Here is a 27,118-nt window from a genome sequence, read left to right on the forward strand (position 1 = left end):
CCTGCCGTGTGCCGACACAGAGGTAGCCACAGCCGTGAACTACCGCACTGTACACTGGTTGATAAAGAGATAGTAGTATACTCGTAACAATTAGGATGACACTATGACGGTATAAAGAATGAAAAAAAAACCACGGTTAGGTGGTAGGTATATAATAATAAATAATACAATTCTGGTCGGACGGACTGCCTGCCGTGTGCCGACACAGAGGTAGCCACAGCCGTGAACTACCGCACTGTACACTGGTTGATAAAGAGATAGTAGTATACTCGTAACAATTAGGATGACACTATGACGGTATAAAGAATGAAAAAAAAAACACGGTTAGGTGGTAGGTATATAATAATAAATAATACAATTCTGGTCGGACGGACTGCCTGCCGTGTGCCGACACAGAGGTAGCCACAGCCGTGAACTACCGCACTGTACTGTGTCTGCTGCTAATATAGACTGGTTGATATTTAAAGAGATATTAGTAGTATACAACAATACTATACTGGTGGTCAGGCACTGGTCACCACTCCTGCAGCAAAAGTGTGCACTGTTAATTAATATAATTGTACTCCTGGCTCCTGCTAACAACCTGCAGTGCTCCCCAGTCTCCCCCACAATTAATTATAAGCTTTTAATTTATACATTGATGACTGTGCAGCACACTGGGCTGAGCTGAGTGCACACAGACTGAGTCACACTGTGTGACTGACTGTGCTGTGTATCGTTTTTTTTTTCAGGCAGAGAACGGATATAGCAGAGAGAAGTGAACGGATATATTATATTAAATAAAAGTTAACTAGCAACTGCACTGGTCACTGACTGTGGTAAACTAACTCTGTCTGCGACTCTGCACAATCTCTCTCTCTCTATCTAATCTATCTCTATTCTAATGGAGAGGACGCCAGACACGTCCTCTCCCTATCAATCTCAATGCACGAGTGAAAATGGCGGCGACGCGCGGCTCCTTATATAGAATCCGAGTCTCGCGATAGAATCCGAGCCTCGCGAGAATCCGACAGCGTCATGATGACGTTCGGGCGCGCTCGGGTTAACCGAGCAAGGCGGGAAGATCCGAGTCGCTCGGACCCGTGAAAAAAAACATGAAGTTCGGGCGGGTTCGGATTCCGAGGAACCGAACCCGCTCATCTCTAGCTATAACACAGTGCAACTACATGCTCTACAGCATCCTCTATTGGAAGTTCCTTGCTATAACACAGTGCAAATACATGCTCCACATCATCCTCTATTGGAAGCTCCTTGCTATAACACAGTGCAAATACATGCTCCACAGCATCCTCTATTGGAAGCTACTTGCTATAATACAGTGCAACTACATGCTCCACAGCATCCCCTATTGGAAGCTTTTAATACAGCTAGAAAGTATTTGCTTTACAGCACCCATTGTATTACAAATACTGTGCACAGTTCAGATACAATTTACAGCGCCCCCTGAGGGACAAGAGTATACGGAACAGTTTATTATCAGTACGGACTGAACTTAAGCGACATAGCACCACTCAGTGAACAGTGTAGGTACGTTGTCCATTCAGTGACAAAATATTGCTTGCCTGTAATTATTCGGTTGTGATAATCAATAACTGATATTATAAATGTCTTATGCAAATGTCTGATAGTGTGATTTATGCATTTTGATGCATTTGTGACAGTGATTAATGCTGTGCTGTTATTTGTGCAATGCAATGGACTCTAACCAAAGTTTAGTTTACAGCAGTGACCAGTCATTTCGTGGTTAATAAATCATTTTCATCGTCACTTTGTGTTCCCTTTTATGTGTGGGATGCGTTACTTGGGGTGTTCATCCTTCTGCCACAGGCTCCTACGGAAGGAGCCGTGAGAGGTCCTGAACCAGCAAGCGTCCTCTGGGGAAAACAGGTATGACTCTACACCCTCACAGGGGTGCTACTACACAAGGACAGCCAGAACAGCACCCATAATACAGCACAGGTACACCACAGTGACTGCAGCAGCACCCCTACAGAGCACACACTAACCCCACCTGACGCCACCACCCACAGAGACAGAGGTCTGTCTCCCTCACTCTCCAAGTCCAGAGTGAAAATGGCGGTGACGCGTGGCTGTTTATATGGAGTACAAAACCAGCAAGAATCCGACATCGGGATTATGACGTTTTGCCTTGTTCTGGTTTCCAAGTCTGGCGGGAAGCCCTGAGTCGGAGTCGGATCCGGGCTCAGAACGGGATCTTCGGGGGGTTCGGTTCTCTGAGAACCGAACCCACTCATCTCTAATTCTATATAGGGTTAATAAAACATTTACTGTACCTGATTGGTTGAAAACATACAATACATTCAGAGAAGTAAACTGAAAAATCTTTGTTTATATTTTAGTGTTAGCAGTCCAATGAACTTGCTAGTTTAGCTTATTATTTTGAATATCAAATGATAATCATTAGTTATTTCCCAAAAATAAACGGTATCTCCAAGGAGGTATATACTGTATATTAGTAAACGTCTTCGCATGTAATATATCTATACATATAATAAAACTGTAAGGGTTACATAGCATTTTTTTTATGTGCTTCTAGGGATTGTTTATGAACTACAGTATGGAGATGAAGAAAAAATTCGGAACTTTTGTCTGTTTGTTTGTTTGTTTGTTTGTTTGTTTGTTTGTTCCAGCATCCCACACAAAAAAAAACACTGGATGAATATGGATTATTTTTTCACTTTTGTATAGCTTAGTGACCTAGAAAGAAACTGAGGGATGTATGATCTCGGTGTGATGTCAAGGAGAGAAGCAATAAAGGAAAAAACAGACACTCGACACTCAGCACATGCAGTGTGCAGGCTCTTCAAGTACAAAATGTTTATATGTATATAAATATAGAAAGTTGGTGTTCTAAAGGGATGTGGTGCAGGTGAGACTATGCTTATACTACGTTTACCCCTTATCCCCAACAATTTTATTTTTCAGTTCAAGCACCTGCAGTTTCCTGTAAGTGTCTGCTTCACTATGACAATCAACAAAACACGGGGCAAATGCTTAGGGCTGTAGGCGTAGTTCTCAGGACCAGCTGCTTCTCCAATGGGCAGCTTTACTTGGCCTACTCATGAGTTTGTAGCTCCAAGCATCTTTTAGTTTTAATCCCTGAAGGAAAAAATGGAAATATTATTTACAAAGATATTTTGTGATCAATGTGTATAAAGATAAAATATACAATATTAGATGGCACTACTACTGTGCAATTACAGAAATCTACATGAGCGGGCAAATGCTATTATTAGTGTGTAACCAGAATAGAAACACACACACACACACACACACACACACACACACACACACACACACACACACACACACACACACATAAGACTTTGGAGCTGGAGACCAGTGGACTACTCTGCTGGGGTCCATTGTAGGTTTTATATTTGCGGATAAAGCTGTGTAGGGTAAACCATATTTACATCTATAATACACCTTGGCTATATGAGTCCAAGGAGGCCCTATTCCATCTATACATTTGATAATAGGAATCCATCTGTTGGACACAGATATTTTGGACAAAAATTATTCTGTTTTCATTTTTTTTAGCCATATAGGGTCCTTCTATAATTTTGGAGATACAAATCCATCTGTCAAACAAAATTGTATTTCACAGAAATTATTCTGTACCTACCTTTTAGATTTACTTTGATACCTACCTCTGAAGAATTCCTCAGGATGAAACGTGTAGGGTTTTATCAGTTCAAAGTCCATTGTCCAATTGGGCAAGGATCCTTACTCAGGCTCACACTTGAAAAAGGTGGAGGAAAGCTTTGGTAACATCTCTCCTGTATTGGTTGTGGTCCACTAATTTAATTTATCTATGTAAACAGTTATTGTTTTTAAAAAATACAATTTTTAAAAAAAATTAGAATAAATATTTGGTAATGACCGGCCATATGGTCTTCTTTGGGTCATTTTTCTGGCGACATCGTATTTTTACAGGATTGCCTCCTTACCTAACACTGGATTAAATCTAAAGTTTAAGAAGAACTTTACTTATGAGACAAAGGGGGTAATTCAGAGTTGATCGCAGCAGCAAATTTGTTAGCAGTTGGGCAAAACCATGTGCACTGCAGGTGTGGCAGATATAACATTTGCAGAGAGAGTTATAGGCCCTACACACATGCCGATATTCTGAAAGATATGAACGATCTCGTTCATAAATGAACGAGAACTCGTTCATATCTTTCAGTGTGGAGACTCCAGCGATGAACGATGCGCGGCCCCGCGCTCGTTCATCGCTGATCTCCCGTCGGCTGTGCATGCAGGCCAATATGGACGATCTCGTCCATATTTGCCTGCACTTCAATGCAGCCGTGTGACGGGGGAGTGAAGAAACTTCACTCCCCCCGTCACTGCCCCCCCGCCGCCGGGTTGCTCGTCGGCCGTATCGGCCGTCGGGCACCTCGGCGGCGCATCGCCGAGTGTGTAGGGCCCCTACGATTTGGGTGGGTTATTTTGTTTCTGTGCAGGGTAAATACAGGCTGATTTATTTTTACACTGCAATTTAGATTTCAGTTTGAACACACTCCACACAAATCTAACTCTCTTTTTCACATGTTATATCTGCCCCCCCTGAAGTACACATGGTTTTGCCCATTTGCTAACAAATTTGCTGAAGCAATCAACTCTGAATTAGGCCCAAAGTCTTCAAGGAATGTGTTCTACTTATGGACATTCATTATGTACTAGTGCATACAAAAGTTGTATGTGTGTGTATTTATATATATATATATATATATATATATAAAGAAGTTGTGTGGATCGGCACTCCCACAGCTAAGGATATATGCCCTTGTGCCCCCTGGTACAAATGTTGTAGATTGGAAGCAATGGAGCAATCAGCGGCACTCAGGGTCTTATTTCAGCAGACAATTGTATTGAAAAATCACGGCATAGAAACCAACGTTTCGGGACTAATATGTCCCTTTGTCAAGGTGAGTAACAACTGAACAAAGAAAGTGAACATACCTTTTTTACCAGTGGAAAAGAAGAAATCCCCCAGGTGCTTGTAAACCCGGCGCCGCCCGCCGCTCACCGGTGGGTCCCGGCGTCTTCCGCTTTCGTCATCCAGCAGCGTCTGCCGGTGCCATTGAAACCAATGGCACAGGTGCTCCCCGCGTGACGTGCTGTAATAAAGATCAAAACAAAGTGCAACTACTGTGTTTACAGAGACCATCACCCATATCTGTTAAAAGCCATATTAGACAGACCGACTGGGCACCTGCTAGATACACATACAGGGACTTGTAAATGCTTTATATACATTAGATCTACAATCCGGTGGTGAATGCCTAACTTCAATTATAACTTAAGGGTGTGTGTGTGTATCTGTGAGTGTATGGGTTTATATAGATGAAAACATTCATATTGGATAAGAGTGAGTGCCTATTAGAATTGCTCCTAATATAAGGGACCACATACTGAGGTGCTGCGGATTGACTTGTGTGTGGAATAGAAAAAGTCAAGGGAAAGAAAAAGGTAAAGAGAGGAATGGAGGTGAGGTGAGAAAAGGGGAGTGAAAAAAAGAAAAAAGAAAAAAGAAAAGTGAAGAAATGGAAAATAAAATAAGGTGAATGAGTGTTATGCAGTGCAATGGGGCAATGGAAGGATCCTGCTGTCTGGCTAAGTGGATAACAAACAAGAAGACTGTAGAATATAAAAAAGGAGGTGAACAAAGGTTAAAACTGCAATGATGTAGCAAAGGATGCACTGGGTACCAAGAGGGAGATGTGAGAGTTAAGAGTTGGAGAACCAGCTGTTATTTAACACTTGGTCATAACTAATTATTCTCTTTTCGTAGCGTCCTAAATTCCATAGGATCTTCGCATAATCTTGGTTTCATGCAATACGGTCCTCTGTCTCAGATGGAGTTCTTTGTTCCATATCTATCTTGGATCATACTATTCACTTATGCAGGAACAGGTTCCAAGGCATTATTTCGTTTAGACCTTGTGGGTTAATGGTGCCCAACTTGTAAATCCATTTGGCCTCAATACATAACAGTTTCTTTTCCCGGTCTCCGCCTCTTATGGATTTGGCCGCATGGTCAATTATGATATGTTTAAACTCGATGGTATGACCTTTTTCAGCAAAGTGTCTCGCTACTGGTTGGTCTGAGGGCTTACCAGATAATGCCTGTTTTATAGCCGACCTATGAAGGGCCATCCTTTCTCTCGCTGTTCTAATCGATTTACCTACGTAATAGAGATTGCATGGAAATATTACCAGGTATATAATAAACGAGGAAGTGCATGTTAGAACATGCTGGAATTTGAATGAGGTGTCGTTATGAGGGTGTTTAAATTTAGAACCTGTCAGCATGTGACTGCATGTAGTGCATTTTGGGCACTTGTAGCAACCTGGTGGCCTGGTAAAGAACCCTCTAGGGCGTTCTGTATGCAATCTGAAGCCCGTGATGTCCGTGTGAACCAAGACATCTTTGATGTTGCGACCCCTGGTAAAACAAGGCATGGGACGCCGGTTTTTAAACGTAGGTAGAGACTTGTCTGTGGCGACTATGGGCCATAAGGCCCTTGAGGCCTGGGGGACAACCGCACTTGCCGTATTGTGTTTGGTTATAAACGTAACGATTTCTTTTTGAGTTTTGACTTTGGTCATCATTAGGCTGTCCCTAGGTATTTGTAGTACTTCTTTCTTGTGTTGTTGTAGTCGTTTTCGGTCATAGCCCCGTTGGAGAAATTTGGTGATCAATTTGTCCAGTTCATCCTCCAATAATGATCGGTCACTTATTATCCTTGAAACACTAATTATTTGAGACCGAGGGAGCCCCCTTACAAGCCGCCTGGTGTGGTGGCTATTGGCCCTTAGTATGGTGTTTTGATCTGTCGGCTTGACATAGGGTCCTGTTTGCAATTTGTTACCAATGATGGACACACTGACGTCCAAGTAGTTGATCTTGTCCATACTAGTTTGATGAGTGAACTTAATTGGGGAGTCTCGTGCATTGGCTGTAGTCATCAAATGTTCAAAGGATTCTTGAGATCCTGTCCATAATATAAAAAAATTGTCTATGTAATGAGTATATAGAAGAATTTGGTTGGCTATTATTGGATTTTGAAAAAATACTGCTTGTTCTTCTTTAAACATGTAGACATTAGCGAAGGAAGGGGAGACACTGCTCCCCATTGCACACCCCGTTCTTTGTCTGAAAAAGCGACCGTCAAATAAGAAGAAGTTCCTAGTTAGGATCAATTCCAATAATTGGAGGAACAACCCATGGTCCAGGGAGTCTATTTTCTCTGCTATCAGGAACTCTTCCATAGCTGAAAGCCCTTCCCTATGGGGGATACTGGTATAGAGACTACTTATGTAAATTACACAAAGTAGGGTGCCCGTGGGAACCGTTTCAATGGATGACAGGTGTTGTAGAAAGCAAGTGGTGTCTTTGATGAAATGTTTCTGTTTTACTATCATTGGTTGCAGGATCTTATCCAGAAAAATCTACTTTCAATTTGTAGGTGGTTGTAGGGTCATATAGTAGTTCTTCATAGATTTGTGTATCAGAAAGCTGTTGGTAAGCTTCTTGCAAGTAATCTGTAAGATTTACAACTACTATACCGCCCCCCTAATTGGCGGGGCAGATAATGACATCTTTATAGGTCCCCAAGTCCTTTAATGCTTTCTGTTCCAATCTTGACAAATTATGGTTAATACTTGTTTTCGCCTTGTCAAATTTGGAAACAGATTCCTCCATCAACCGAATATACGTTTTTATTGATGAATTGGCTGAGGGAGGATCAAACGTAGATGTATTTTGGGACCTAATAAATTCTTGCTGTACCACCGTCTGGTTCAATGATGGAGGAGCAGTGGATTGTGTTTAAAAATATTCTTGAAGTCTGAACTTTCTGGCAAAGCGGTGAGTATCCACTTGCCATGTAAACTCATCAAACATAGTGGTTGGTACAAACGACAAGCCTTTTTCCAATACTGACAATTCATGTACCGTGAAGGCTCTATCCGATAAATTATAAATTAACGATTTCTTCTTGTTGAGGACCCTCTGGTTCCTCGTGCATTCCCCGCCCCTGCGGGTGGGTGTCCTCGCCTGCCTTTTTCTTTTCCAGCTGAAGCAGCCAAGGGGCTCCCTAAGGGGACACTTGATGTACTCGAGGGGCCTTCACTTTCCTGTGGTGTAGCGTCTTTGTCGCTGTTAGATGTAGCGGATAAAAGGCTTTGGGCTTCCCTTCTTTTGCGCCAGCTGTGCTTGGCCTGTGCATTATAGGGTTTGTGCTCCCCAGATTCTCCTCCCATTAGCCAACGGTAGACACGATTTGAGTCATAATCGTCTTTGACCGTTTGATGTTTATTTCTTTTGAACTTAATAAGGTCTCTACGGTAGTTGTCACACTGGACCTGTATCTTGGCAAGCCAATCATTGTGTATGTCATTCTGCAAGGTGTGCAGATGTTCCGTGTCCATTTGATTAAGTTTACCCCGGGTGGTCGCAAGTTCTTTCCAAGCTTCTTCCACCACGAGGAACATCAAATCCAGGCTCCATTTATTAAGGATGCCAATCCATTTCCTGCAGAACTCTGTATTGAACCAACCGATGGTCGGGACATTGCGTACCCTGAATCCAATGTATATAAAGAATTTACAAGTCCCTGTATGTGTATCTAGCAGGTGCCCAGTCGGTCTGTCTAATACGGCTTTTAACAGATATGGGTGATGGTCTCTGTTAACACAGTAATTGCACTTTGTTTTGATCTTTATTACAGCACGTCACGCGGGGAGCGCCGGCGCCATTGGTTTCCATGGCACCGGCAGAAGCCGCTGGATGATGAAAGCGGAAGACGCCAGGTCCCGCCGGTGAGCGGCGGGCGGCGCCGGGTTTACGAGCACCTGGGGGATTTCTTCTTTTCCACTGGTATTAAGTTATGTTCACTTTCTTTGTTCAGTTGTTACTCACCTTGACAAAGGGACGTATTAGTCCAGAAACGTTGGTTTCTATGCTGTGATTTTTCAATACAATTATCTATCTATATATATATATATATAGATTGCTTCCAATCTATATATATATATATATATATATATATACTTAATATCTCTTCTTCAATAAATCAGTTCATATCCATATAAGCAGCTCACTGTGCACAGTTATTAATCCAGCTTCATAGGAGTATACAGGTTCCTCCTACCTCCAGCCAGAGGTGGATTGGCCATAGGTTCTACAGGGAAGATTCCCGGTGGGCTGACGCACCCGTGGGGCCTGTTTTGTTTCAGGACATGTGGTCCTATTTATAGACATAATGAATAAGATGCCAAACAATTTGCATATATGAAAATGACTTTGCCACTTAGCCTGTGATTGCAGATTATCTAGTGTATGCTCTGTCTGCCTGCTTGGTTGACATATAAGATTGAGTGAATAGTGATTGGGATACGGTTGGTGTGATAAGCAAGAAAATATATCTTTCTAAAAAATTATATAGTTTCCTAAATTCTAAAGGTGTATCATATAATGTGCTCATAACATTTAATTTTATTTCCTTTTAACTTCCCCTTGATGCTGGACATCCCCACTATCTGTAAAGTCTTGGGGGAGGGTGCTGCTGCCATGGCCCATGGCTAGACCTGACACCTCTGGTGCTGCCCAAGTGGGGCCACTAGTACAAATTTTTTCCAGGGCCGCTTTTTGTTCCCAATCCGCCCCTGCACTGCTGTTTTTACCTAGAGTGCAACTAACAGGAGGAACTTTATGTGTAAATTGCAATGTCTAGTGCAAACCAATAGGATTCTCTGTAACTCTGGCAGCTTGTAGACACAAGGCTCTTTTAGGACACAGAAGTAATGTAATGTATTTCTCCACCTCCACAAGATCATCAGTTGTGTCAGTCTAAGGAAGATGCTGGTGACCTTGAGAGGCTGCAGTCTAAGTAATTGCCACCAGTAAGATCAGCACCCAGGTGTTCGTGTTTTTTTTTTAGTTTCTGTTTTAGCTTTGCTTAGGTTTGGGATATCCATTTGGACATATCAGAGAGACAGTAGATACACAAGATGCCATAGTACAGAACTGAAATGGTTAGGAGAAGAAGAATTGATTGGCATATCATCAGCATACTATAGTGGTGGTAATGGAGGCCAAATTTGCAAATTAGTTCACCAAGAAAAGTAAGATGGGAAATCAGCCATGTGGGATAGGACGAACCACCAGTGGAGAATATTATTTGTTCAATTTATTGTAGGATTCCTCTGTATGTAGGGTAATCCACTGTTATTTTTGTGTCCCCGAGAGCGCATGGACTTAATCTACCATGCAGTTAGGCAGTAGTATTTAGACTTTTGTGCCCTTCCACATTTTGAGCCCCTATGAGGTTTTCCAAAATGACAAGAGGTTTTAGTCTGTAAACTATTAATGGTTAAATATATTACTCAGGCTGAATTGGGTGGAATGACAACAAAAAACCAGGGGAGTATGAGATCATTTGCTTAGCATTATGTTTGGTGTCCCTGAGACCATTGAAATAGCTGAGGTGACTACAGTGATCAGTGTGAGCTGAATGATGTCAACTAACTAGCATGAGACTGGTGTGTAAATCAGTTCACTTACAGATATGGAGATCCTTTAAAGTGTAGATTAATAGGTGCTGAGTTATAGTTGCAAAAATCGGTTACAGACTAATTGAACATCTCATGTAATGTTTGGTACTTCCAAAATAGATTGTAAGCTCCGCTGGGGCAGGGACTGGACTGTAAGCTCCTCTGGGGTAGAGACTGACATAAATGCCCAAATATTCTTTTAACAGCTGCATAATATGTGTGCGCTATATGAATAACTGGTAAAAAAATAAATAATTTCCCATACCTTTTACTTACTAACTATCACTGTCTCCAAAGCCTTGTGTAATTTTGAAGCCCATACAGCACAGCTGGCACAGCTGGCATCACCATCCTGAAGTCTTAAGTTACATTCCTGAGCAAGTCCTTATCTGTATGGAACATGTATGTTCTCTCTGTGGTGGTGTTTTTCATTCCACATTCCCAAAACATAGTAATAGGTTAATTGGCTTCTGACAAAACTCAACCCTAGTTTATACATGTGGTAGGGAATATAGACGGTAAGCTCCACTGGGACAGGCACTCATGTGAGTGACTGAAATAGTATCTGCAAAATGCTATATAATATGTGCGTGCTATATAAACAGAGCCGTAACTAGGGGCATTCGAGCAGTTCATTGGCCTTCCTTTATAAATGTTCAGATATAAGGTAAAGTGGCAACTCTTTGATATACTCATACATTGATAGATTCTAATAAAATATAGATGGAAAATGATTTCAGTATTGCTTCACTGCCTTTCAAAAGGACACATTATGACACAGCATTCATGCTACACATTCAATTGCTGTAATGCAGCAGGAGAAAAAGGTTACAAATGCCCTTCAGCATAAACTTAAAGGGGAGGGAGAATGTTTTTCTTTCATCTTTTCTGTAAGACGTCTAAGTACTTTATCGCTTTCCCATAGCTGTCAATGTCAACTTTGATCATTTGTATATTACCTTGACATACGGATAATCTAGCCACGATCCTTGAAACCTTTGTATGTATGCTGTCATTTTCAATAAAGAATCAGCACTGGGTTCCTTCAGTTTCTGGCTGAGCTTTACCAAAACTACAATACATAAAAAAAGGGAAAAAAAACCTTAGGAATAGATTTTAAACAGAATGTCCATGATTTACCTTGATGAATATATATATATATATATATATATATATATATATATACAGAGAAGAAAATACCTCTATATGTTATTAGGGAAAATATCTTAATGTTTTAAGTAATAATATGCTGCAAACACATCTTATGTTTCCTCTAATTCTAAAAAATATGTGAGAACAGCAATTTGCTCTTATGTCCTACAACAAATATAATATACATATTATCTACATATTAAATATTATCTATGAAATGTAAAACAAACACTAAAAAACTGGAAAAAAAGATTGCAATCAGAGAGCTAGAATGGAAAACACTAACTCAGTAGGATGTTTGTAACATGAAAAGTATGTTAGTCTTCTTTTTAAGACAGCATAGACCCAGTTACAGTAAGTGAAATATTTTATATAAAAAGGGAGGAATTCAGTTAGTGGCAGTAGATTACTAATTGATCCCCCAGGGCCATCCAATTAGCCCTGAAGCCAGCAGTCATCAGGAATCTTTCTTCACCTGCATTAGCGGGTCAAAAAAAAAATGCTTGATAACTCTGGGATTTACTAGTGCCACGACTGTGTTAACACACGAATCCTTGAACTTTCCATGGACTGTGCATAAACGCCCATTAGCACAGTACTTTAATCGGTTTTACAAGGCTATGGGGGGATTTGGGGGTCCAACTGAATAGCCCGAGACATTAAAGCCCGAGGCTACCATCCATTTTCACCCATGATAATTTACTGTGGGTAATTGAATTCCCCCTTAAAATAATTAAGTATAAATTCTGCTACCTATTATATGGAATATTGAAAGTCTTCCAAAACATGCAGTAGTAGCCTAGCCTATTTCAAATATCTAGTATTTACCAGGACTTAAATATTAGTATATATGAAAATAAAATAATAATAATGATCCCTTGTTATACCTCCTATCATCATAATGCCACACTTCCAAGACACCCATATGCAATATGTTCTTCCCATGCATTCTTAAATTATTACACTAGTCTATTAAAAAGATACGGCATATGCTCTGCCACCTTCTCCACCCTCTGCCTGCTTATCCCATGGCTGTATACTTATGTATGGCAGATCTCCGGGTAGGGCATGTCATGTCACTTGCTGCAATGGGAGCTGTTGGAGGGGTGGCACGTGCCAGCATCGTGGGCCCCAGTTCCCAGATGTATGTTAGAGACAGATGATTGAATAGATGAATACCTACCACAGCAGCTGGTGACTATAACCTTTTCTATAATAAGAGAAAAAGGTTTTCATTGTTACATATCAGCATTTCAGCCTTTTCCCTCCAGTCTCAAAGACATGAAATAAAAAAATTCAAAAAATTCTGCCTTCCTGACATATATTACCTCCGTCTGTTGTCGCCTCTAAACGGTACAAATTTAATGAATGATATAATTTCTTAATATGTTTTGTAGTTGCTGTTGGCATCGCAGATAAATGTACAGTATTGATACTTATGCTTTGACACCCATTTTGGTCTGTGTCCGAGGCAGTCTGTAAGTACAGAGCTGTGTTATTTGAGAACAGTGTAGGACTGGGGCATGTAGGGCCCACCGAGGAAATACAGTGGTAGGGGCCCATGTTTAGGGGTGTGGCTAGTCCACAGAGGGGGTGTGGCCTTCCACATCATTGGTCTGACTAACCATTAGAGAGTGCAACATCTGGGCGCCTTCATACATATATACCAAAAATTCAGCTGCTGCATGCATGATAATGTACCAGATTAATAACAGCAATGCACTGTAGAAAATACACCATAGACCAGCTTAAGGTAACATATGTATGATGTATAATTCAAGTGCACAGTCTGGAACCTGATCCTTAGAGCAGGAGGTGGGATCCAGACAGTGGAGCCCACCGGTGGTTTCCCCTGTACCCCTGTGGGCCAGTCCAAGCCTGTTTGGGAATTATGGATATTATGAGCACGATCTGCTGCACAGGAAGGGTTTAAAATTTTGGTGGCAACATCATTTTAAATAAAAAAAACACTTTAAATGGTGATGGCTAAGGGCCTGATTCAGATGTTTATGTAAATCCAATATATACGTAAAGTTACAACATTCGCAGGATTGTGTAGGACCCACAGATCTGGTTCCATACCGTTGTTCGCAGTGTCCCAAAAGCCACAGCATGATTGACATGCTGCTAGCATTTCGTGTTGGAAACAGGGAGCATTCCAGAAAATGGAGTGTCAGTGCCTATTTCTGGGAATGCTGAAGCTAGTGGCTGCGTCCATGGATGCAGCTTCACTGGCCCTGGCAGCGTAATTTTGCCAGACATCTTGAGTAACCTGAGTGTTTCTCATGTATCTGATGTTCACACAGTTGATCGAATGCTGCATCTCTGGATAATACCCAAGGATATTATTTTCAGCTAGAATATGTGAGGGGGCAGTCCCACCCATTTGTGAATGAATGTACCTACTGTACATCTTTATGGCCTCTCAAGCAGAGAGGGGATACAGTGGAAAAGAATTTATGCAGTGTAATTGGGCAATGGTACTACCGGGACAACACCTAGTACTGGATTTCTAGAACCACCATGCGAGACAAAAAAGAATTAGTGACTTGTTAAAACTTTTACCGAGTTTACCTGTATGCCTCTAGACACGAGATCCCTATTCCACATTTCAGTAAAATGAAAGGTTGTATGGAACAGACTGTTTAGAAGAATATGAAAAAAAACTAAAATCATATACTGTAAGTAGGAGCAGTTTGGTGAGAACACATGGATTCAAAAGGTGTCAATTTCCTAGCTAATGTTGAAATCCATTGTCAAAAGCATGGAGGTTTCCAGTTGCTTGGAAACCCCCTTCCACCTCCCAGCTTATACTATAGACCAGTGGCGGCTCCTAAGATGGTGCTGCAGCACAGTCCAAAATTCAAATAGGGGAGCCACACCAACTGCCATCACAAATGCTGTCCATCATCGCCATCCGGGACTCACTGGCAGTTGGTGTGGCTCCCCTTTTTGAATTTTGGACTGCGATGCAGCCCTAACTCTTGAGCCGCCACTGTTATAGACCAGATATATTTAACATGCATCCCTCCAGCTGTTGTGCTACTACACATCCCATAATGCCCTGTCACAATTTTAGCATGTCCTAATATCATGTTGTATATCCCTGCTATAGACTATCTATAGAGTTAATACATATTATATATATATATACTATGTTCTTGTGCAGCTAATCAAGACTCCTGGACTTGCTCCAGTGCTCAATAGAGCAGGGCACTTGGACAGCGGAATAGTGCACACTATTAGAACAAAAAACAATTCAGCCCAGGCTAGGGTGGCCTTGCTGCCACATCTAATGTCTTTCTGTGATTGCAGGTCCTGTATATGTCTTATGTATTACATACACTGTTCCTTGTATGAGGCAGTCTATTGCTTATTAAGTGTTGTTTATGTCCTTTCATGGACTGGCCACACTAGCTTACAGAATCAAGCATTTAGAAATGCTGCATTTGCCCCTGAAGCCCACCAATTGAAGATTCAAAATGGCAAGTCTGTGGAAAGTCAGTAAGAGGGTTTTTAATGCAAAGCTTAAACATACTAACTGAAATTAAGAGACATATTCTACAGGGATGGTGGTCATTAGGTCAACATAAGTTAGGTCGACATACATTGGGTCGACCCCATTTGGTCAACATGCATTAGTTCGACATGATCACTATTAGTAAAAATATTCTATTACCTGTAGTAATAAGTTTCTTACCAAACAAGAGCCTTTTTACCTGGACCTGTGATGAGGGGCCCCAGTAAATTGAAAGGATCTTGTGGAGAAAGTCATTGTTCTATCCCAAATACCTCAGTGCTGTCATCATGAAACTCCAGTCCTAATGGTCAAAAACCTTTTTGGCATCAGTAGAAGGCAGAATAATTTGAGATTTGGTGTGCACAGCATGTTGTAATAAGTCAATGACCATAGAAGTGTTATCTTTAGCTTCTCTGCCTAGAAAAAAAACACCTGATCTTTATGCATGATATCCATGATAAGAGGCTTGTGGCAATTGACAATAAAATAAAAAATATAGGCCGATAACTCATCCATATGACCAGGTTGTTACCCTCTTTGAGTTTCAAATGATTTGTCTGAAAAGTGGTTGCTTGTAGATATTGTATTACAAGCCTGCAGTAGCAGAGGGAAAAGCTTATCCTGAAAAGCCTTGTAGTAGGTGTAACTGTAAATCTGTTGGGGCCCAGGCTTTTTACTGGAAGGTGAGGTTTTCTGAGCATCATAGAGTCTAATTCCATGAAAGGAGAGGCCAAGGCCTATGTCACTGCTTTGGGGAGTAAAGGGAAATCTATAGCCTATAAGAACCTCCTGGTATCTAAGTCAATCCATGATAATTCTGAGGCAGCTCATGTCAGGGCCAGATTGTAAAACAAAAAGTAGAAGGCCTGGAAATATTCAGCTATACTGTCAAAGTCAGAAAAATATCACGCTACACGTTGCCATATATTCACCTCATGCGCGTGCCTGCTGCACGTGCACATTCTCTCCCGTGCGTGCGGATACACGCAGCCGCGTGATGGCGCCTCGGCCATGCGCTCGAGCGCGTGGTATGTGCATTTACGGTAGACTTTGTGTGCGTCTAGCGGGCGACTCAATCGTTTAATAATAGAACCAAATAGCTTGTTTTATAGATAATGTTCCCCTTAATGATAACTGTAAGTTTGGTTAATGTGACTTGTTCACGGACTTGGGAATCCCTCTTTACGTGGTACAAAGGGTCTGATTAAGGTTGAACAGTGGTGTCTGGTACCTAACCGAAGAGTATTTTAATAGCAATAATCCGGTGTTGGTTAGGTAAAGATTAATCGCTCCTGCGTGTAGTTATGGCCATTAGTAGTTTCTGGACATATTCTATATTTGCAGTTCATTATACATGCGGCGGGAATCCGGAGATTCCCACCCACCTGAGCTGTTTAAAATAGTCACAGCCCACCTGTTCAAACTAACCTATGACCTTTTGATATGATGCGAGGAGACATTCCTGTGTCCAATGAACAATGAGATTGTAGGTCCCTTTGTAGTATACTGTACCCAGTGTATATAAGATCAGCCAGCCTGAACAGCTCCCCCACTCTCTCCACAAACGGTTTTCATATTGACAAACTCGGGGCTGGTAGCAGGCTGCGCTGCGATCGTTCCCAGTGTGTGTGTAAGTAATTCTCTGTAATCATCTCGCTCTTTGTTTGTATTGGCCACATTCTCTCTCTCTCTCTGTTTAGTTTAAGATTGTAACGTTATTGTATATTTCTGTCTAGATATTCTGTTAGAATTATATGTTAGTATGTAGTGTATGACTTGTAACTGTTTTACCCCTTTTCGATATAACTAAAAGCTTATTAGTAAAGGTGTTGGATCCTTAGCACGGTATTGTGTGTTCATTATATTGCAGAGGGTAATAGGAGCGTCTCTATCGCTCAAACAGCTTTAGTGTAAACAAGGTTAAGCAGCGTTATATCGCTACAGTGTTTCAGTACAAGGTCTACAGTATAAGAACATCTTTTCTGTGTGTTACATTCAAGGTTTACTGATTGTCATCTTGTGAGCGTCTGCGCCGCTCGTAATCTCCTCGTGGTCTCGAGCGTCCGCTACGCTGATAGCATAGCATTATGGTTGTCGCTCGCCTATAGCGTACTCGACACCACGCATTAAGCTGTGAGCGAGCGTGCCGCATGTGCGTCTCGATCACGGCCTAGCGTATGCTACGCTAAATACGTACCCTTACGGTACCCCATACGCCAATTGCGTACTGTGTCTCTTACCCATTATTGTAAAGTTATAAGGTAATCTAAATCAGCATTATCAATTGGCGGCTCGTCCGTCCTCCACATATCCGCACTAGCGAAAACAAACGTTATCCGTCAGCAAGGGCGGGAAGGCAGTATCCCTTCGTATCGGGATACAGTAGTGCTGACTAGATAAGCGTCTGTTTTGCTAGATTGAAGGGGTGCTGGTGGGATCCGGAACCAGAGGTAAGAACAATACGCTATTTTTTTTTAAAACTGTTTATTTCTGTTTTGCGTACACACGCATGCACACACACAACTGTATCTCTTTTCATTTGTGTATTTTCACATATCACCTTCCTGTTTGCCATTTCACAATTGATAACGTGCTGAGAAAGATTTGTTGCTATTGGTAGTTAAAAGTTAAAATTAATACTTAAAGGAGTAATTATAAAAAAACACGCACACAGCCTGGCCTAGTTAAAGGTTGATACAGTGGAATCTGTGTGGTGTTCGGTAAATGATTATAGCTAAATATGCATTGATAGACACGTGTTATTTGTGTTACTGCGGACGTGTCTGGCCTGTGTACACGTGTCTCTAACAAGGGGCAGAACGAGTGTACGCGACGCAAGGGTCGACGCACGGAGCGTATATTATGCAACGGAGGGTCTGGGTATGCCCACATAATACAAATCACACAATAGTATTATTTTAAATAGGCGAAAAGGAGGCAACGCGATAATAGCACAAATTGATTTCAGTTTCCAAAATTTAGTTTAAATACCTTACTTTACTGTAATGCCTCTGGGGAGAGCTATCAGATTACGGGAAATGATTTTTCTGATCAGAAAACTATAGAATGATAGTGGGTTGAAAACGGTATGAGTGTATTGAACTCCTCTTGGTGAAGTCTTGGTGAAGTCTTGGTGAAATCTTGGTGAAATCTTGGTGATAGGGCCTGCAACGATTACGTGGGTCTGCTAAAAGGGGCGGATTCGTTGTACTCGGAGCAGAAGAAGCTGGTGGAAGAGCTTGGAAAACTTCCACCGTAGACTTCTGTGTTTGGTGCATTTTAGGAAGTTTTTCTGTGTTAAAAAGGTCCACAATGGAAGCCAAGTGCACAACACAGGGACGTTTAGCAGTCAGGGTTCAGACTGAAGAGGCTTGCAGACCCCGAGGGTCTGCTCGGTTAGTAATGTGGGGAAGTATGGTCCCCACACTGAGACCTTTTGTGACGAATGGACACGAATGACTGTGGGGGATAAAGCACCATTTCCTGGGATAGGTAGTTTTGACTCAGAGGTATTGCATAGTTTGAGGCGAAGGATCTGTCTCATAAAATCCGGGAAGCAACGAATTAGACATTATGATTGTTTACAGTTATGGCAACGGGAAAGTGAAATACAAGGAGGATTAGCTTACACAGCTGACTCTCACTGTGGTAACAAAAATATGGCAGCGAGAGAGAAGGTGGTTACAGAGAATGGCACACTGGTGAATGATAAAAATGCACTTAGCAACTGTATTATAGATGATAAGGATACTTGTAATAAATGTAACAATGATAATTGTAATACTGTTAAATGTACAACTATTAACCCATGCAAGTTGCACCCCATGTTAAACTTCCCTCAGGAGTACCAGCAAGAAAGTGAGCCCAGCACGATGTCGGCACCTTTCCCAGCAGCCATCATACAAGACATCCAGGTGGACGTGACCGAATCGGTAAAGGCAGTAATCAAACCCCCTAACGGAGGGTCAGGTGAGGTCGTGTCCACAGGTACGTATGGTGTTATATATCACGCACAAACAAATGTACCTCATATTGTAGAACCAACTCAGAAGGATGTTATTGGACTTAATCCCGTTAGGGTAATAGCAGTGCCAAATGGGAAAACTGACACTTCAGGAATCACTCCTGTCAGAAACATCGCCATGCACTGCCCCTTTTCCCGAATGGAATTAAGAACAATGGTGTCTGAATTCCCTGATCCTAGGAAAGATCTAGCTGCTAGTCAGAAATACATTAGAGATCTAGGAAATACTGTGGAACCCAATAACAAAGACTGGCAGATATTGCTGAGGGCATGTTTACCCTCCAATGTCGACTCAGCAAGATTTTTAGCTGACTGTAAATTAGATGAAGATGTACCCCTTACGGATGTGTACAATCAAGATAATGTAAAGAGAATAAATTTACAGTTAAAAGAGTATTTTCCAGCTGTTGCCAAATGGAATAAAATTTTTTCCATCAAACAAAAAGAGGGAGAAACAGCTGCTGATTATTTTCATCGGGCACTACAGGAAATGGCTAAGTATACAGGCATAGAAGATATTTCGACAAATGTGAATCATAGAGAAGTAGCTGTGTCCGTATTAATGGACGGCTTAAAAGACACACTAAGAATCAGGGTACAAACCTCTCTACCTCACTGGAGAGGTATCTCGGTGGCTGCATTAAGAGAGTCCGCTATCGAGCATGACCGTAATATCCAAAGAACCAGGGAAGCACAGGGAGAGCGGTTGATGGTGATGAGCATCCAAGCACTAGAGGAGGCATCAAATCGACCGAAACCCCAGGCCACTGGCACATGGAGGAAGCCAAGGGTTTGTTATCTTTGTAAAAGAGAAGGGCATTATGCCAGCAACTGTAACAGCCCACATAAAGTCAGACCCCCTAGACAAGAACACGAGCAGAGTTACGACACTCGGAAGTATAATCAGGTATCACACATGTCAAATTTTGGTCCACACATATAATTTATGTAGTCGGGAAAGGTGATCATTAGGACTGATAGTAAGCCTGAGGTAACAGTTAACAAATTGGGAGGTCATTCCTTGAAGACACAGGAATGACCGGGTAAAAATTGTAATGTATCTGTAAAATGTTTCTTTTTCCCCATCTCTGACGTTCACCACAACAGCTCCAACATCACCTGACTACCTGACCTTTTCAGAAGTCTACCAAACCCCAGTATGACCTACCAGCATCGATGTATCCTGGCCAGATACAAAGGGTGGAGTATGGAAATGCTGGTGGGAGAGACTATGCAAAGATACCATTGGACATGTAGATGTGACAGCCTGATGGTGAACGGAAGATCTGACAATGTTTCGTTGTTTATTGTTGGTTTATGTAACATATATATATATATGAATTGTTCTCTCTCTCATTTGTTTTTTTTCCTTCTCTCTCTCTCTCGTGTTCTCATGCTTTAAAGATGGTATGTCACACATCAGTTAGACAAATGGTAATGCAAGATTTTTGCTCCTTACAGAGAGATCGCTGATTTGGAAGGAATATTGTATCACCGGAGTGTTCGTTTGGAAGACTGAGAGACAGCACCTTTGAGATGACAACAGAACAAGAAGAACAAAAAGACTAGAGAACTAATTATCGTAACAAGTTTCTCTCCCCCCTCAAACTGTTTTTTTTTTGTACCCCCATTACAAATTTCTCTTTCTCCTCCTGTAAGATGGACTCGCCCCAAGAGACTGCAGTCCGTGTTTTCCTGTTGACCATGATGTTGACCAGAGCAGTCTGTTTCGGTGAGAGTACCATGGAGGTCGAGAAAGGATCAGGAATGGGTTCTGGTGACCAGGATGCAGGCGTAGATTTCCAAGAACAACATAATCTCCGAGTAAAGGCGAGTATCAGAAAACGATCTGGTAGCATTGACAATAGAAGGAATTGTGAAGGATTGTTAGCTGAAGAGAACTGCATCTGTAGGCATTGTGACAATATAGTTGAGGATGGGTGCATAAAGAAATGTCAGTCCAGTTTTAATGTCCACATGGACCGGCATCCATTGAGTGACTATCACTCCTTAGTGGGTAAAGTGTTAAATCAGACAGACTGTTGGGTATGCTCTCAAGTACCTCAAGGCCATAGCAAATCAGGACTAGTACCATTCCCTTTAACGGTAGGAGAGGTACTTGAGCTAAGTGGTGGGAGACCGGTGGACAAGAGGTTTAATATCTCTAGTCCTCCTAGTTTGAAGCTCCACCAATATCATGTGGACATGTCCTTAGTGTGCTTTAACATTTCCAATCCCCGAAAGCCAGGAAATTGGGAAGTGTCATGGAGTAATCAAACCATGACATTCTCACATAGAGCCGACAGATTGCCCATAGACACAGAACTTATACGCCAATTCTTTCGGTATAGGTACACCTTAGGAGGCAGGATCATGCGAGTTGGAGAAGTATCACCAGGATACTGTGCACAGATCGTACAAACTGATACGTGTACTAAACAGATGGAAGAATTAGGGCTAGGAGAGTTCACATGGAAAATTTGTAATATGGTTATGTCACACTCCGTCCCATATGTTCTCCCCGATGATGCATACTTCATATGCGGGAGGAAGGCGTATAAGTGGCTTGCCCCAAATTCAGAAGGGTTATGTTATATTGGAAAAGTACTGCCTGAGGTAATGACTGTATACCACACTAAAATGAAAGATATTCACCGTGGTGCCCAAGCTCCTTATACTCACACTCATTACGAACACATCGTTAAACGGCACCTGATAGAAAGAACAGAGCATTCAGCCTCTGACCTGATCCATGAATCCACCGGGATTCAATTCCTACTCGCGTTAGATATCACTCGTACCGCTAGAGGAGTGATAAATTATAAATATATATCTGCGCTTGCAAATTTATTAGACAATATCACCGAAATGTATGACGACACATTCAGGTACACTGGGAAAGAGTTACAAGCCTACAAAACAGAACTGGTTCAGCATAGGATGATTCTCAATTACCTCACAGCTGTGACAGGCGGGTATTGTGTAACCCTGGCAACTCAATATGGAATCAAGTGCTGCACGTACATTACAAACAGCACGGAGGACCCAGCCGAGGTCATAGACCAAAAGATGGATGACATTTTACAATTAAAATGGGAGTTCCGAAGGAAACACGATCTCACCCTGGCTGCTGTGGGTAATGAGCTGACCAGTTGGGTGTCATGGTTGAACCCACGAAATTGGTTCTCTGGTTTAAGAGAATGGGCCCAAGGTATTATCATGGATGTAGGGAAATTTCTTTTGTGTATTCTGGGTGTCATCATATTGGTCGGTCTGATATTTAGATGCGTTCGGGTTTTAACGAAGTGTAAACGTAATGCCCGAGTGATGAGTTTAAGAAGCGAGGACACTGTATTAACAACGATTAATTTGATGTATGACCCAACAATAGAGACAATGTTGTGATTAAAATGTGATTCCACGGTCCGTTTCTTTCACCTGTTTCTTCTTTGTTTTTTCTCCAAGGTACAAAGACTCGCTTGAAAGAAGAATTTGACAACCTTTTACACAGACCATTGATGGATAATGCCATAGACCCCCATTTTCCCTAGTGACTCTAAAATTTTACGATAGCCCAACACTTCAAAGATTGTAAGTCTATGGACATTGAGAAAGCTTTTTGCTCAAGCAATTATAGCAAAAGCATCGGGAGACTACAGTCAACATGTACATCGAGACAAGACATCAGACAAGACCTCAATCGGCAAATGTACATTAAACTCACATAGTTTATGACTGCATTTACCATAATTGCTTCTTATCTTCATCTCTACAACCTTCAGGTAATGACACACATAGTCGATAGGGAATATAGGCACAGATATCAGCACTCACATATCCCCCCATTCAGGTATCATCAACTAAAATGTGCTCCCCCATTTTGTTGCAACCAAAAGCCGAAAAGAGCTCGGTAAAGTTTGACAGCCCATCCACAGGCCCGTAATACGGGATAAGAAGGAATTCAAATGTATACTTCGCAATACCTCGAAGCTTTGATTTAAAACACGTACGGCACGATGATACATGACCCCTCAAACATGGACTCATACATACATGCTTCTACTATCTCACTAGGTCATACCTTTTTCCCACCTTCTTCTCTTCTCCCTTACCCAATCATAGAGATGTATTTTTACATGACATATATTTTTCTCTTTTTGAACTGTTTTCAGGAAGTGGCAGTTATTGGTGACTGCCAAAGGGTGGACTGTCAAAGTCAGAAAAATATCACGCTACACGTTGCCATATATTCACCTCGTGCGCGTGCCTGCTGCACATGCACATTCTCTCCCGTGCGTGCGGATACACGCATCCGCGTGATGGTGCCTCGGCCATGCGCTCGAGCGCGTGGTATGTGCATTTACGGTAGACTTTGTGTGCGTCTAGCGGGCGACTCAATCGTTTAATAATAGAACCAAATAGCTCGTTTTATAGATAATGTTCCCCTTAATGATAACTGTAAGTTTGGTTAATGTGACTTGTTCACGGACTTGGGAATCCCTCTTTATGTGGTACAAAGGGTCTGATTAAGGTTGAACAGTGGTGTCTGGTACCTAACCGAAGAGTATTTTAATAGCAATAATCCGGTGTTGGTTAGGTAAAGATTATTCGCTCCTGCGTGTAGTTATGGCCATTAGTAGTTTCTGGACATATTCTATATTTGCAGTTCATTATACATGCGGCGGGAATCCGGAGATTCCCACCCACCTGAGCTGTTTAAAATAGTCACAGCCCACCTGTTCAAACTAACCTATGACCTTTTGATATGATGCGAGGAGACATTCCTGTGTCCAATGAACAATGAGATTGTAGGTCCCTTTGTAGTATACTGTACCCAGTGTATATAAGATCAGCCAGCCTGAACAGCTCCCCCACTCTCTCCACAAACGGTTTTCATATTGACAAACTCGGGGCTGGGGATCGTTCCCAGTGTGTGTGTAAGTAATTCTCTGTAATCATCTCGCTCTTTGTTTGTATTGGCCACATTCTTTCTCTCTCTCTGTTAAGTTTAAGATTGTAACGTTATTGTATATTTGTATACAAATATATTGTATATTTCTGTCTAGATATTCTGTTAGAATTATATGTTAGTATGTAGTGTATGACTTGTAACTGTTTTACCCCTTTTCGATATAACTAAAAGCTTGTTAGTAAAGGTGTTGGATCCTTAGCACGATATTGTGTGTTCATTATATTGCAGAGGGTAATAGGAGCGTCTCTATCGCTCAAACAGCTTTAGTGTAAACAAGGTTAAGCAGCGTTATATCGCTACAGTGTTTCAGTACAAGGTCTACAGTATAAGAATATATTTTCTGTGTGTTACATTCAAGGTTTACTGATTGTCATCTTGTGAGCGTCTGCGCCGCTCGTGATCTCCTCGTGGTCTCGAGCATCCGCTATGCTGATAGCGTAGCATTACGGTTGTCGCTCGCCTATAGCGTACTCGACACCACGCATTAAGCTGTGAGCGAGCGTGCCGCATGTGCGTCTCGATCACGGCCTAGCGTATGCTACGCTAAATACGTACCCTTACGGTACCCCATACGCCAATTGCGTACTGTGTCTCTTACCCATTATTGTAAAGTTATAAGGTAATCTAAATCAGCATTATCAATACCTATGTCTGTAAAGAAAATGTTAACAGTAATGTCCTTAATTCACTGTGTATAAGAGCTCTTGCTAGAATATGGCAATGGTGGGGTTTATCTAAGTAGGAATGGACCAAGAGGAAAAACCAAGTGAAATGTGGTACTTCCTTAAACTCCTGAAGTGTGTGGAGCTTCCCCTTGTGCTTAACTTGGATACTGAGAGGGAAACACCACAGAAACTTAATGCCCCATTTCCTGAGGTCATCAGTTAGAGGGCCAAAGCATACAACTCTGCTGTAGCATGTTCCAAGAGAGGTCCTAGTAAATCTGAGTCAAATGTCCATTAACATCAATAACGTTAGCCTGCTGTGCCTTTTTAAGGATCTACCATTTGATGGGGAAATAGTATAGATGGCAATGGTTTTGTGAGGTTTCTCCGAAGGCATGGCCATGGGGTGCGATGGCCTATGGGTCAGCATTCAGAAGTTTATTAAACATGATAGTGAGTGCATCTTCAATGACATGCTGTGGGACATTTTTTAGAACTCTCAGATTATTCCTGCATTCCCTTTTGTCAATATCAATCAGCTGACATTTTGTTTCAATCATCAGACATGATTAATGGGAAAAGATGGATTGGAAATTATTGAGTTTAGACTTCACCACCTCCATTTTATCTTCTAATGACACCACACTGTTGGCATTATGGTCCGATTGCAGGGAGGCAATATCGTTGTAAACAGTTTCCTGAATCCTTTTTCATAACAACTGCTGGTCCTGTCAGATATATCCAAAGAATAACAAACCCACAGTCCAACTCAATGGGGCTGCAGCAGCTATAACTATAAAACCGGTGGACAAAGGCGGAAGTATAGTTATTATGGATTCACAGAAATACGAAACAGGAGTCAGGAGACAACTTGAAGATAAAGTTACATACGCCATCCTAAGAGGTAATCTGAGTGAGAGGGTTGAAAAGGAACTGAAAAGTTTAGTCACTGAGTATAAGAATAAGGGCATTTTAAAAGATATAGAAGAAAAATATATTAATTTAGAAGACCCCAGCCTCCCGGTGTTTTATATCCTCCCCAAAATACATAAAAATATAGAGAATCCACCGGGTAGACCTATAGTGGCGGGCACAAATTCTGTTACATCTAACCTCTCACACTTCATCGACCATTATATTCAATCTGAAGTTTTAAAAACTAGATCATATCTAAGGGACACGTCTAATATTTAAAAAAAATTAGAAGATTTCGAATGGCAGCAGAATTTTACTTTATGTACTGTGAATGTCAACAGCCTATACACCATTATAGAACATAATAAAGGCATACAGGCAGTAGAATATTATCTTCAGAAAGGAAATTTTGAAACAGAAAAAATACCTTTTATTCGAGATAGTATGAATTTTATCCTAAATAATATTTTTTTCTGTCATAACGGAAACATTTTTCAACAAAAAGTGGGCACAGCGATGGGCACACGGTTTGCCCCAGCCTACGCTAATTTATTTATGAGTTTATGGGAGGATCGCTATGTATGGTCTGAAGTCAATCCCTTTGTAACTCATATTAAATTATGGCAACGTTTTATAAATGACATCATTTTTATATGGAACAGCACTGAAGATGATCTGGCAAAATGTTATGATTTTTTGAACACTAATGATTTTAACATCTCATTGTCATTTAATTCCAGTAAATTTAAATATTTTTTTTAGATTTAACTATATACATAGAAGATGGTCTGCTAAAAACGAAATCTTTTTTTAAACCCACTGACAGTAACTCTTACATTCCTGTGAATAGCAATCACCATCCGAATTGGATAAATAATGTGCCCAAGGGACAAATTAGAAGAATGCAAAGGAATTGTACAGACGTAGAAGTCTTTAAAACACAATCAGATGTTTTAAAAGACAAATTTGTCTCGAAAGGCTGTGATGAACATCGGATAAATCATCATATTGAGGAGATTCAGCAACTCAATAGGGCTGACCTATTGAAACCGAGGTTAAGAGAAGAAAATAATTATATAATTCTACCATTTATTACAACATATAATGGCCAACATAAAGAAGTTGAAAAAATCATAAGAAGACACTGGCATTTATTAAAAAGGGACCTGGTTCTGGAAACATACATACCCAATAATCCAAAATTCATTTACAGAAAAGCTCCAAATTTACGGCAAAGATTAGTTAAAAGTGCAATAGCACCTAAAAAATCAGGACGCATAAAA

Source organism: Pseudophryne corroboree, chromosome 1 (assembly GCF_028390025.1).
Source record: "Pseudophryne corroboree isolate aPseCor3 chromosome 1, aPseCor3.hap2, whole genome shotgun sequence".
NCBI lineage: Eukaryota > Metazoa > Chordata > Amphibia > Anura > Myobatrachidae > Pseudophryne > Pseudophryne corroboree.